Consider the following 11,954-nt stretch of genomic DNA (forward strand, 5'->3'; position numbering starts at 1 on the left):
TCTCTTCTTGTTCTTCCTTTCTTTTATTAGGGTTGAGACTTCTTCTTTTGGTCATATCAAACCCTGTGATTCACGGTGAAAACCTGTTCAGGCATCAAAGCAACAAATGGACGAAATTTTATGCCCCAGTTTTTACTAGGAAAATTTCGTGAGTTATTTATAACAAAAATCTAAAATATTTCTTTATTGAAAGTAATAAAATCAGGATTGTGTATCCTTGGGAAAAAGAGATTAGGGAGTGGAGCCCTCTATTTATAATAAAATCAACTAGGGAGTGGAGACCCTATGTTGGAAAAGAGACTAGGGAGTGGAGACCCTATATCTAAACTAAAATCAACTAGGGAGTGGAGACCCTATGTTGGAAAAGTGACTAGGGAGTGGAGACTCTAAGTCTAAAATAACTTCAACTAGGGAATGGAGACCTTATGTTGGAAAAGAAAACTAGGGAGTGGAGACCCTATGACTAAAATAAAATCAACTAGGGAGTGGAGACCCTATGCCTAAAATAAAATCAACTAGGAGAGTGGGGACCCTATATTGGAAAAACGACTAGGGAGTGGAGACCCTATGCCTAAAATAACTTCAACTAGGTAGTGGAGACCCTATGTTGGAAAAACGACTAGGGAGTGGAGATCCTATGTCTAAAATAACTTCAACTAGGGAGTGGAGACCCTATGTTGGAAAAGCGACTAGGGAGTGGATACCCTATGTCTAAAATAAAATCAACTAGGGAGTAGAGACCATATGCTGGAAAAGCAGATTAGGGAGTGGAGACCCTATGTCTAAAATAAATCAGCTAGGGAGTGGAGATCCTATGTTGGAAAGGCGACTAGGGAGTGGAGATCCTATGTCTAAAACAAAATAAAGTAGGGAGTGGAGACCCTATGTTGGAAAAGCGACTAGGAGTGGAGACCCTATGTCTAAAATAACTTCAACTAGAGAGTAGAGACCCTATGTTGGAAAAGCAGACTAGGGAATGGAGACCCTATGCCTAAAATAAAATCAACTAGGGAGTGGAGACCCTATGCTGGAAAAGCAGACTAGAGAGTGGAGACCCTATGTTGGAAAAGCATACTAGGGAGTGGAGACCATATGCTGGAAAAGCAGATTAGGGAGTGGAGACCCTATGTCTAAAATAAAAATAACTAGGGAGTGGAGACCCTATGTTGGAAAAGCAGACTAGGGAGTGGGGACCCTATGTCTAAAATAACTTCAACTAGGGAGTGGAGACTCTATGTCTAAAATAAAATCAACTAGGGAGTGGAGACCCTATGTTGGAAAAACGTAACTAGAGATTGGGACCCTAGGCTACCATGTTTTTGAATTTTCTTCTTCTCTCTTTTTTTCTTTTTTCTTTTTAAATTTTATTTAAGAAAAAATGAGTAAGAATTTAGGAAAGAATTTGGAAGAGACTTCCTTTTTGGATTGATTATTGTTGCAAAACTGTTTCTAGCCCTTGCGCAGTTTCTTTTGGTTGCACCTGCTTCTTGCAAGGTTGCTTTGGATTGCACCTGTTTCATATTTTTCAAACAAAGAACAATTGTTAGTTTGAAACTGTGGTTGGTTTTGTGGCCTTGATTGTTTGATCTCGACCCAACTCTTTCGATGAAAACCTTTATTGCTCGCTGGCTTTCTAGAGATTGATCTCTCTTCTAAACCCAGAGATCTTAACTTTCCAAAATTTCACATACTGGTTCACCCGTGTGGGGATTTGGCCTTTTCATCTTATTTTGCCTTTATGGGCACTTGACTTTGGATTTCTTTCCTTTTCAATAATTTTGACTCTGAAGCATCGGCCATCATGGCCAGTCGAGATCGACTTGATGCACCTGCTGAGGCTGGGTGCTTTTTTGCACATTAACTCGTGTCAAACGAAAGCCCTGTTAATCAATCTTGCCATCCCTTCTTTGTCTTAGTTACAGAATTGAGTTAGACTGAAAAGAATTCAAAGAAAAATAAACAATGGACAGGATAATGAATTTAAATGAGAGGTATCACTTTCGGGGAGAAGAAAGAAGGACTTATTCGGAGTGCATGCGGACTTCAATGAACATGACATGCATTTTGGACTGGATGCCGAATCTGTGTAAATCGTCCAACTCTCAGAAATTCATCACAACTTTGCCTTAAAACTGAGAACTTTGCTAGGACTCTGTTGATGTCGATGGCTGTGAGGATCCTCTTTTTGATCAGGGACGCCCTTTGCGGGTTTTCACGAGCTGACCTCTCTCATTTTTCTTCTCACCATCGCCTTATAGTTCTCTTTGCGAGTTCTCACTAACAAAACTCTCTCATTTCAATTTCTGTGCTTACTATCACCTCACGGTGTCTGTGTGGGTTTTCACCAATAAGACTCTCTCATTTCATTTCTCTGCTTACCATCGCCTTATGGTGCCTATGTGGGTTTTCACCAATAAGACTCTCTTATTTTATTTCTCTCATTTTGTTGTATCAGATCCAAGTAACTCTATCCTTCCATTTTGAACCTCTTTGTCGATTGATCAGAAGGACTTGAACAGGGTTTTGGGGTAAAAAGGATTTGGGATTGAGTTACAACTTTGGAACCTTTAGGGCGAAGTCATCGCCGAACCATTATAACATTTGCCCCAGTTTCACTTTTGGGGGAATTTAGATTTTTATTTTGGCGTGACTGAACCCCAGAGAGGCTACCTACATATCCTTTCGGAATCAAGTCGAACGTAGTTCATGGAACTTTTTTTTTTTTTTTGTTTTCTCTTTCTTTTTCCTTTCCTTTTCCTTTTTTTCATTTTCTTTGTCTTTTCTTCTCCCCCTTTCTTTGTATCTTTCTTTTTCTTCTCTTTTCATTTTTTTCTCCTTTCATTTTTTTAATGTTCCAATTTCAATTCAATTTTTTCTTCAATAGTACTTTCAGGTTCCAAAGAGGGTAATCAAAGAAGAGTAACTGGCTCAAATGGTTTACAAAAGGGTTAATGGTGTTTGTTTAGTGAGAATGAAAGCCTTCGTCATCCCAACCAGAGAATATTAATATTATATAGAGGATCAACATAGCACCTTTTGGCTGCATAAGCATTGACAATTATTTGAGGGATATTTCCTTCGATGTGTCCCAAGTACAACGCACTCTTTTGGCAGTACTCTTTTTGCAATGTATAGACTATCTATAACCAATTTTCTTCAGCTGCAATCTAATTCTTGATTCATTATTTCAAAGTCTGACAACGTTTTAGGATCTAGGCATGAAGCCCACAAGCATGTCATGTTATTTAAAGCTGTATTATTAGAACTGAAAGAAGAAATAAGAAAAGTAATAAAAATCAGAAAGAATAAAGAGAGATTTATGAACGATGAAATATTGATTTCATTTCATTGAATTTTGAATATAATAGGGTTTAAATTGGAATTTAAAGACAGTAAACTAAAAGAAACATCTGAGTTACACCCTGGAATAACTCGTGATGTAGAAAAGGTGGCAAGACTGGACTACCGGGATTCCCGCCTGACGGGGAATGAAGTAGCCTTCCAATTTTGCAGCTTGGCATCGGGCCCCATGAATTGCACCTCAGCAGTGCTCGAGCCTTCTCCCGGCTGGACCATGTGTGTTTCATACAACTCTGCCTCATAGCTCCACATATTTCCTCAATTTCCTCGGCCGTGAAGGCTTCATCATCATCTTCTTCTTCTGCGTACTTGGGCTTGACGAATGTTTTGTATAAATGTGGGACTGGCTGAGGTAGAACCCAACCATTGCTCTTTTGTTCATTTGCCCATGTCACATCAGTTTTTGTGGCGTGAAAACCCGCACCGAAGAACTTCTCGCCGGCAGGTAAAGTGATAGGTTCTGTGATACCTTGCAATGATGCCTTGAGTCCCTTCCCAGGCTTATAACCATGCTTGATCATTTTAGTAGCGACCATGATGGACACATTTGACAGAGAGGGCTGAGGACACGGGCTTCCCTCCTTACATTGATCTACGACCGGAACCTCGAAAGCTTGATAGACTATATGTTCGCTACCTTCCATAGCTTCGAGACAAGGGACTTACAAGTCTCGGTAAATATACTACTCGTCCTCTCCGTGGATTACAATCTCCTGATCTTCATATTCAAATTTCACCATCTGGTGGAGAGTGGAAGGTACGACCCCTGCCATATGAATCCAAGGCCTTCCCAAGAGGAAATTATAAGAATTGTCCATATTTAGGACCTGAAAGGTCACCTCAAAATCCACATGACCAATAGTCAAAATCAAATCGATCTCACCTATGGTGTCTCTCTTGATGACATCAAAGGCACGCACACAGACATTGTTGGGCCTGATTCTCTCAGTCCCATTCTCCATTCTTTGCAAAGTTGAGAGAGGGCATATTTCAACCCCCGATCCACCATGCACCATGACTTTTTTCACATAATATCCCTCACATTTAACTATCAAGTGGAGGGCTTTGTTGTGGGCGACCCCTTCCGGGGGCAAATCATTCTTGCTAAAGGAAATCTGATTGACTGCGAAATTTTTTTCTGCCATCCTTTCCAGTTGTTCGATAGTGGTTTCAATCGGAACATAAGCCTCATTGAGGGTCTTTATCAACACTTTCTGATGCTCAGTTGAGCTTATCAGCAGAGACAAAAGTGAGACATGAGCAGGAGACTTTCGAGTTGGTCAATTATCTCGTAGTCCACAGTTTTCATTTTTCGGAAGAACTCCTCTGCTTCTTCGGCACTAACTGGCTTTTTGAGCGGGAAGTGCTTGTGCATGGCATTGTTCACTTCCTCCAGAATGAGGTATTTCCTAGATGAGTTGGTTTTATTTACTTCCCCTATGATTTCCTTCCCCTTGTATGTCACAATTGCTCTGTTGTAGTTCCAGGGGACTGCAGTGGGGTCTTTCATAGGCTTTTGTGGTGCATGGCTAATGATCACGGGCTCGCTCAAACTGGGTGGAATTACTGGTCCTCATGCCACATAGGTCCCTTTGGGCATATACATCTTCGGTCCCTTGTTCAACTCGAACCTATTAGGAGGACTTAACGCCAATTGTTTTTTCCTGTGAGCTCAGGGAACATAAAGAATGGCGTCTTTAGGGGGTACTGCCCTTATTTTGTTTTCCACAGTCTTTTCTTCACTTCGAGGAGTGGAGTTACTCTTCTTCTCCCCCTTGTCTTGTTTCACGACAGCTTTTGGCTTCTTTTCCACATCGACTATGGCAATGATGGCTTTTAGAGCTGGGTCAAACTCTTTATCTTCACAAATCATCCCGATAACTGGCCCGTTGTTGTGGGCCGACAATGGGTTATTTGTCACATTGAGGATTTCTTCATCTTTCAGCACTACCCTCTTTTGCTCTATTAAGTTTTCGATTGCCCTTTTGAGAGTCCAACAGTCTTTAGTGTCATGCCCTTCTGCTCCCGAATGGTAAGCACATAGAGTACCGGCTCGATAGGAGGGCGACTCTAGGTTTTGCCTGGTTTGGGGTACGGGTTTCAACAAACCCATTTGGACCAGTTTAGGGAAAAGGCTAGAGTATGATTCACCAATAGGCGTGAATTTTGTTCTCCTGGGTGGCTCCCGGGAACGGGCATTGTAGGAGAAGTTATTTTGTGGAGGTAGAGGATTATTATAAGCTTGGTGAGGAGGGCTATTTCTAGGAAATTGAGCTCGGTTTTGGTTAAACTGTTGTTGTGTCCGAACGTATGGCTGAGCGTTAATTACTACATACGGCTGAGAAGCCATAGCATAGGCCACATCCTGATGAGGATAATAATGTTGTAGGGTGCTTGGAGGGAAGTAACCTCTGGGTGGACGAGCGTTTATCAGACTTGAGACTGTCATTGCCACCTTTTCTTTCTTTTTTCTGTTCACTACACCTCCGAACCCGCTTTGAATTGCTTGGGATGTAGCTCTTATAGCATATTGGCTCAATATGCGCCCTGTTTCACACCATTCTCGACCATCTCACCAATCTTGATGGCCTCAGCAAATGGTTTTCCCATTGCGGTCATCATATTCTAAAAGTAGTCAGCCTCTCGGGCTTGTAAAAAAACACTAGCCATTTCTGTTTCATCCATCGGGGGCTTGACCCTGGCCGCTTGTTCGCGCCATTTAACATATTCTCGAAAACTTTTTGATGACTTCTTCTTGAGATTCGACAGAGAATTCCTGTCAGGAGCTATGTCTATGTTATACTAAAACGGCTTGACAAAATCTCAAGCCAGATCATCCCAAATGTGCCAACGATACATGTCCTGATCCATGTACCACTCAGATGTAATGCCAACTAGGCTCTCTCTGAAATAAGCCATTAGGAGCTCTTCTTTTCCGCCTACCCCTCTTAATTGATTGCAATATCTCTTGAGGTAGGTTACTAGATCCCCGTGCCCGTCATACTTTTCAAACTTTAGGGTCTTGAAACCCAGGGGCAAATGCACATGTGGGAACATACATAGATCAGCGTAGGATACACTCTTTTGTCCGCTTAAGCCTTGTATATTCTTAAGGCTCTATTCCATACTCCTCATTTTCCGGGTAATTTCCTCTTGCTCGGGGTTCTTTGTAGTCTTCTCCTGTCCCGCGATAAACTCGTACCGGGGTTGTTGAGGGTACAAAATTGGTGGTGAAATGAGTAGGTTCTGGTGGAAAAGATGGTACTTGGAAAGTGAAGGATGATGGATCAAAGCTTGGCCTGGGCAAAGTGGGTTGTACCACAGCCGAGGTTGGTGGTGTGATAAATATATTGGAGGCCACTCCCGAAACCACCTGGTGCGAACCTCAGAAGGTGTTCCGGTGAAGTGAGCTGAGATGGTGGGGTATCCAAGTGGGGTATTCGGGTATTTTCCACTTGCTCTGGGAAGTAACTCGGTGAAACTGGGTATGGCACTTGGCGGCTCTCTACCATTGGACTAGGCATACCACATTTCAAGCACGCGGAGACATAGTGCCCTATTCTCATCAGCTGCCGCTGACTCTGAGGTTGGGATAACCGATAGTGGGCTATCTTCTGGGATGGGAATTGTTGGTGGATGACCTTCTGACGACATTTCTACACTGCCCTTAGATCTTGTAAAGTATGGGTATGAAGCCAGGTTACCACAAACCAACCACCTTAAAAACAGAACCGGATACTCAATAGTAGACAACAAACCGGTTAGTTTGAAGCAATTAACACATAGAGAATTTCACATTGGGGGTGTGATGCACCTATACAGTTAAATGTGTTTCTACATGTTTTGCAACGATTGCATGCCTCATCCCGACTTTTGTTTATCTCCCCGATCTTCTCTCTTGCTTTCTTTTGCATTCTTATTTCCCTTTTCGTTCTCATTCTCTTTTCCTCGTTTTCTCTCTTTTCTGTTTGTTTTTTCTTTTCGTTTTCTCTTTTCCACATTTTCTCTTTTATTTTAAAAATCATGACCGGATTCGATGAGGATTACCTATGTATCACGACACTGCGTGAATCAAATCATCACATAGTTCAAGGAATAAATGCAAAATAAATAAAATATTTTTGGCTTTTTTTTCAAATTTCATTAAAACAAGACTTCTAATTTTCCTCTATTACAAAGACTCGATCCTACATACTTGAGAATTGGAAACTAAAACAGACTCGAAATAGACTTTAGGATTGAAAATACAGACTCGAAAAAAGAGAAAACAATCAGGAATACATCAATGCCTCTAATCCTGCTCTAGGAACACCAACTGGTCTTGTTGCGGGCCTGTGCCCCATGTCATCCTGGATGTGATAGAGATCATCCATTATCTGGAGAACAAAGATCATGACCGTGGCGAAGAACATGAACTTGGTCATGTCCTCGTACTCGTTGCACTTCATCACAATGTAGTCGGCGCTTCTTCTAACCCTTTCCCTGATGATGCCCTTTCCCAATCTACTGAGATCTAGCCTCCAAAACTCGGGTGATCATATGATTCTGTTCTTGCAAATGTTGTAAGTCCCTCTCTAGCTGTGCCATTAAAGCATAGCAATGTTCCCTCTCAGCCTTGAAGCTCTTGGCTTGTTTAGTCATTTCGCCCTCAAGGCTATTAAGCTTCTTTTTCCAACCCATGACCCCTCTATCATATCTTTCCTTTAATTGTCGAACGAAAGTTGCTTGATCTTCTGCATTTTTGGCCAACTTTGTTCGTACTTTTACTAGCTCAGACTCACTCTTTTGCAAATCATCCTCAAAGTCACGTACTTTCTGCGTAAAGTTGTAAATAAGCCTTTCATCTTTTCTGCTTCTACATGGTTCCTCAGCTGCTATTCTCATTTTTCGAACATGGGCCCGGAGAGCTTCATTTTCTTGGACCAACCTTCTTCTTTCACCTTCATCTTCTTGTGCCTATAGATCGTTATTGAATACGACGTTTCTCAATTCTTCTTGCAAAGCGTGAATGGTGGCTTGATATTTTTTCTCCTTCTCTCCCCAAGCCAACCTTTCCTGAATTTTATCATCAAAAGCTTGAACATGAGGTCTCTTGGCGGGCCTTTCCGGCTCGAGCTCGGGCTCTGGCTCATCATTTGCACAAAACCTTTTTTCAAACTACATAGCATAATTCGGATCCACTTCCCCTCTTGCAAGATCCGACACCTGGGTGTCACTTTTCAGATATCGGCAACCATTCCAATCCCGTTGGACTAAAGCCTCAGGCAGTGTTTCCTCTGGGTGAAGCTCAATGACTTGGGTCCTCAAATCTACATCCTCGGGTACCACCTGATACCTTCCCAGTTGCCTTAGAACTCTCTGCGGTGCATATGGTTGGATACTCCTCAGGCCCATCATCATCAAGTAGCCTTTTGAAGCTGTCATGTATATGACTTCTGTTACCGGAAGCCACCCTAGAGTCCATTCAATTTGACTTGCCTTTAAAGTCCGTAAGTGGGAAACCCAAGCATCAAAACCTTCTGGAGTTTTGTTTAGCCTCTCCTCATGACTCTTTATGAAGTTGTTCCCGTCCGCTTCGTGACTCATGAACTTGGGGTGATGGCGGAGATGCTCGATCAACCATATTTAAAGAAGAATGTTGCAACCCTCGAAGAATTGAGCCCCGGTTTTACACAATGTCAATGTTCGATAAATGTCTGCTAGCACTAACAGAACAAGTGTGTGATCTTCCTTGGTAGTAAGGAGTTGTGCAATTCTGGCCACGCGAGTGTCTTTTGTCCCTTATGTATTTGGAAAGATCATGATCCCCAAAAATGCCACGATAAAATCGAACCGACGATGAATTTGCCAGGTGCTCTTATGTTGTTTGTTGTTTAACCCTTTTTCATGAGTTTCAAAACCAGCTAAATGCCCGAACCTGAAGTATAAGAAGTAGAAAGAACAACATCCTTTGCTTACATGGGCCTTCTTCATTTGTTTACTAATATTCACAAGATCAAAGAATTTGTGCACAGAGGGAGCCCTTGGGAATATGAGTTGTTGCTTCCTCAAGTCTTGGCCAAAGTTAATGCATCCGACCATTTCCTCCAGAGTAGGGGTGAGCTCGAAATCGGAGAAACGGAACACGTTGTGGGTAGGATCCCAAAAGGTTACCAAGGCTTTGATCAAATCTTCCCGGGGTTTGATGCTCATGATGTCTATAAGGGAACCCAACTACTTTTGCACCCAATCCTGGCTATATTTATCTAAATCATTCCACCACATGCGAAGCTGCAACTGAGCCCATTCTATGACAGATTGTGACTGGTTCTATAATGGGTCCTAGACAGTATTCATTTGTGAGGGGTCCTGGACATTATTCATTTGTGACGGGTTCTGGACAGTATCCATTTGTAACTGCGGAGGGTTGAAGTTAGGTTTGACTCTGGTGGACTCTTTTTGCAAAACAAGTTTTTCAATTTCTAAGAAAATCAACGGAAAAAGACCCCTTTTATTTCTATTTTAGCAAAAATGGTCGTTTTTGCAAATGTGGCCCCTTCGCAATTCCAAACAAAATTTGAGGCTGGGGGTAAGTATTTTATTGGAAAAGATACCTTTTAGATAGACTTGCCCGTTCTTTCCGACAATAGCCTTCCGAAAATTGAATAGTAATTTAAGGCTATTCCGGCAAGAACGACTTAAAATACAACCGAAGCTGGGTCGGCTTATTCTTTTGACCAAAGACCTAAACTACACTTTATTCAATTTTATTATTTTGAAAAAAATGAGGCCGAACCTTATGTGGGTTACCTACATATCCCACATCCGGTGAGAATCAGACCTGCATAGTTTGGTCAATAATTGGAAAAAACATGATATTTGACTCACTCTTTTTTTTTAAACACTTTTTCCTTCTTTTTTTCAAACATTTTGGCAGAGTTTCGAGACATTTTTCAAATACCGGAATTTTAAAAAATCGGGTAAATTCTCTATCCTAGCTCACTCTTGGTTTTTCTCTTTATTTCCTTTCCCTAGCCAGTCAACATGGAAGCCGAAACAAATAAATATTCACATAGCACATTGGATGCATCAGGATGGTCTTTATTTTCGGGTACACCTGTCCTAGACGGACTCAACCCCTGTGTTGAGTCCCCAAGGTCAAATGCACGCGATGCAAATAATCGTTCCTACTAGGAATCCGGCATGAGATTGCGTTACTCTAGGTTTAAAACATGGGGTTTATGTTCTTGACCTGGCTTACCCGAGCGGACAAACTCGAGTCGAGGAGGGGGCAACGTATCGATAGGACTAAAGTCTGCCCTGCCTTGTTACTTGCCCAGCCCCGTTCTATTTGGTATAACTCTAACAAAAAAGTGGGCCACGCAAACGTGAGCACTGTTTTTTTAGAAGACTCAGAAGGGAGGCGTAAGAAGACATCTAAATACAGTTCAAGTAATATCAAAGCGGAGCCAAATAAAAATCACATTAACAAGCTCGAATTCTTGAACCCTGAACCGGAACTTCTGGGTTCTTCTCTCCAGCAGAGTCGCCAGAGCTGTCACACCTCCTTTTTACCCCCGAGGGTATAAAGGAGTTTTTTCAATTAAAGTGACATAAATCAAAATGAGATTATTTAATTTATCAGAGTCGCCACTTGGAATAGTTTAATTGGTGTCCCAAGTCACCGGTTTATTTTAAATCCCAAATCGAGGAAGTTTCGACTTTATTTTAAAAGTCTGCAAATCAGAAATTCTAGATAAAGAATTCTGTTAACCCGGGAGAAGGTGCTAGACATTCCCGGGTTCCGTGGTTCTAGCACGGTCGGTTAGTGATTATTACTTGGCTTGAATTGTTTAACTACTCATTTTTAGGACCTATATGCATTTATCTTTTACCCGCTTTTAATTAAAAAAATTATCCTAAAACGAGTCACGCATACGTGTACCCATTTCGTTTGGTGCATCAAGAATCATGTCACGCGTACGTGTCCACAATTAATCACGCTTTATTAATTATTAAGAAAGTTTGACTGAAGTTGCGCGAACACATACCTCGATTTATATATTTTTTTGGTATCGTAACTATGTCACGCGTACGTGTATGTAATCACGATGATTTATTTATTAATACGTGCCTAAAAAATACTAGCAGTAAAAAAAAATTATTAAAAAAAATTAAATACAAGGAAGAAAATAAATAAACATACTATCCATGCTCACTTTAGCACCCAAACCCACTTTGTTACTTAAACGAAATTAATCTAAATCTTACTTCTGATTTTTTGACTTATACCTTGTGTCTTTTCTTGTAGCAATGAGGCCAAACATAAGTATTTCTTTTAAGGAGCCAAAGCCAGCACGTGACTAGCAATGCAGCTAACAGAAGTGAAATCAACAACAATCTATAACAAATAGGTAAGAAATATAGCAAAGGTTCCATAGTTGTAAGCAACTCCAAGAAACAGACTCAAAGTAGCACCGGCACAGTGCTTCCGATGGTGCAGTAAACCAATCGAAACCATGGCCTAAAATCAATTACTTTCCAGACAACAACTAATAATTACCAGGCACCGAAGATTTAAAAGACTTTCCCCATAAAATAGCAACAACAGTGAA

The sequence above is a fragment of the Nicotiana tabacum genome, chromosome 8, assembly GCF_000715075.1.
Source record: "Nicotiana tabacum cultivar K326 chromosome 8, ASM71507v2, whole genome shotgun sequence".
NCBI lineage: Eukaryota > Viridiplantae > Streptophyta > Magnoliopsida > Solanales > Solanaceae > Nicotiana > Nicotiana tabacum.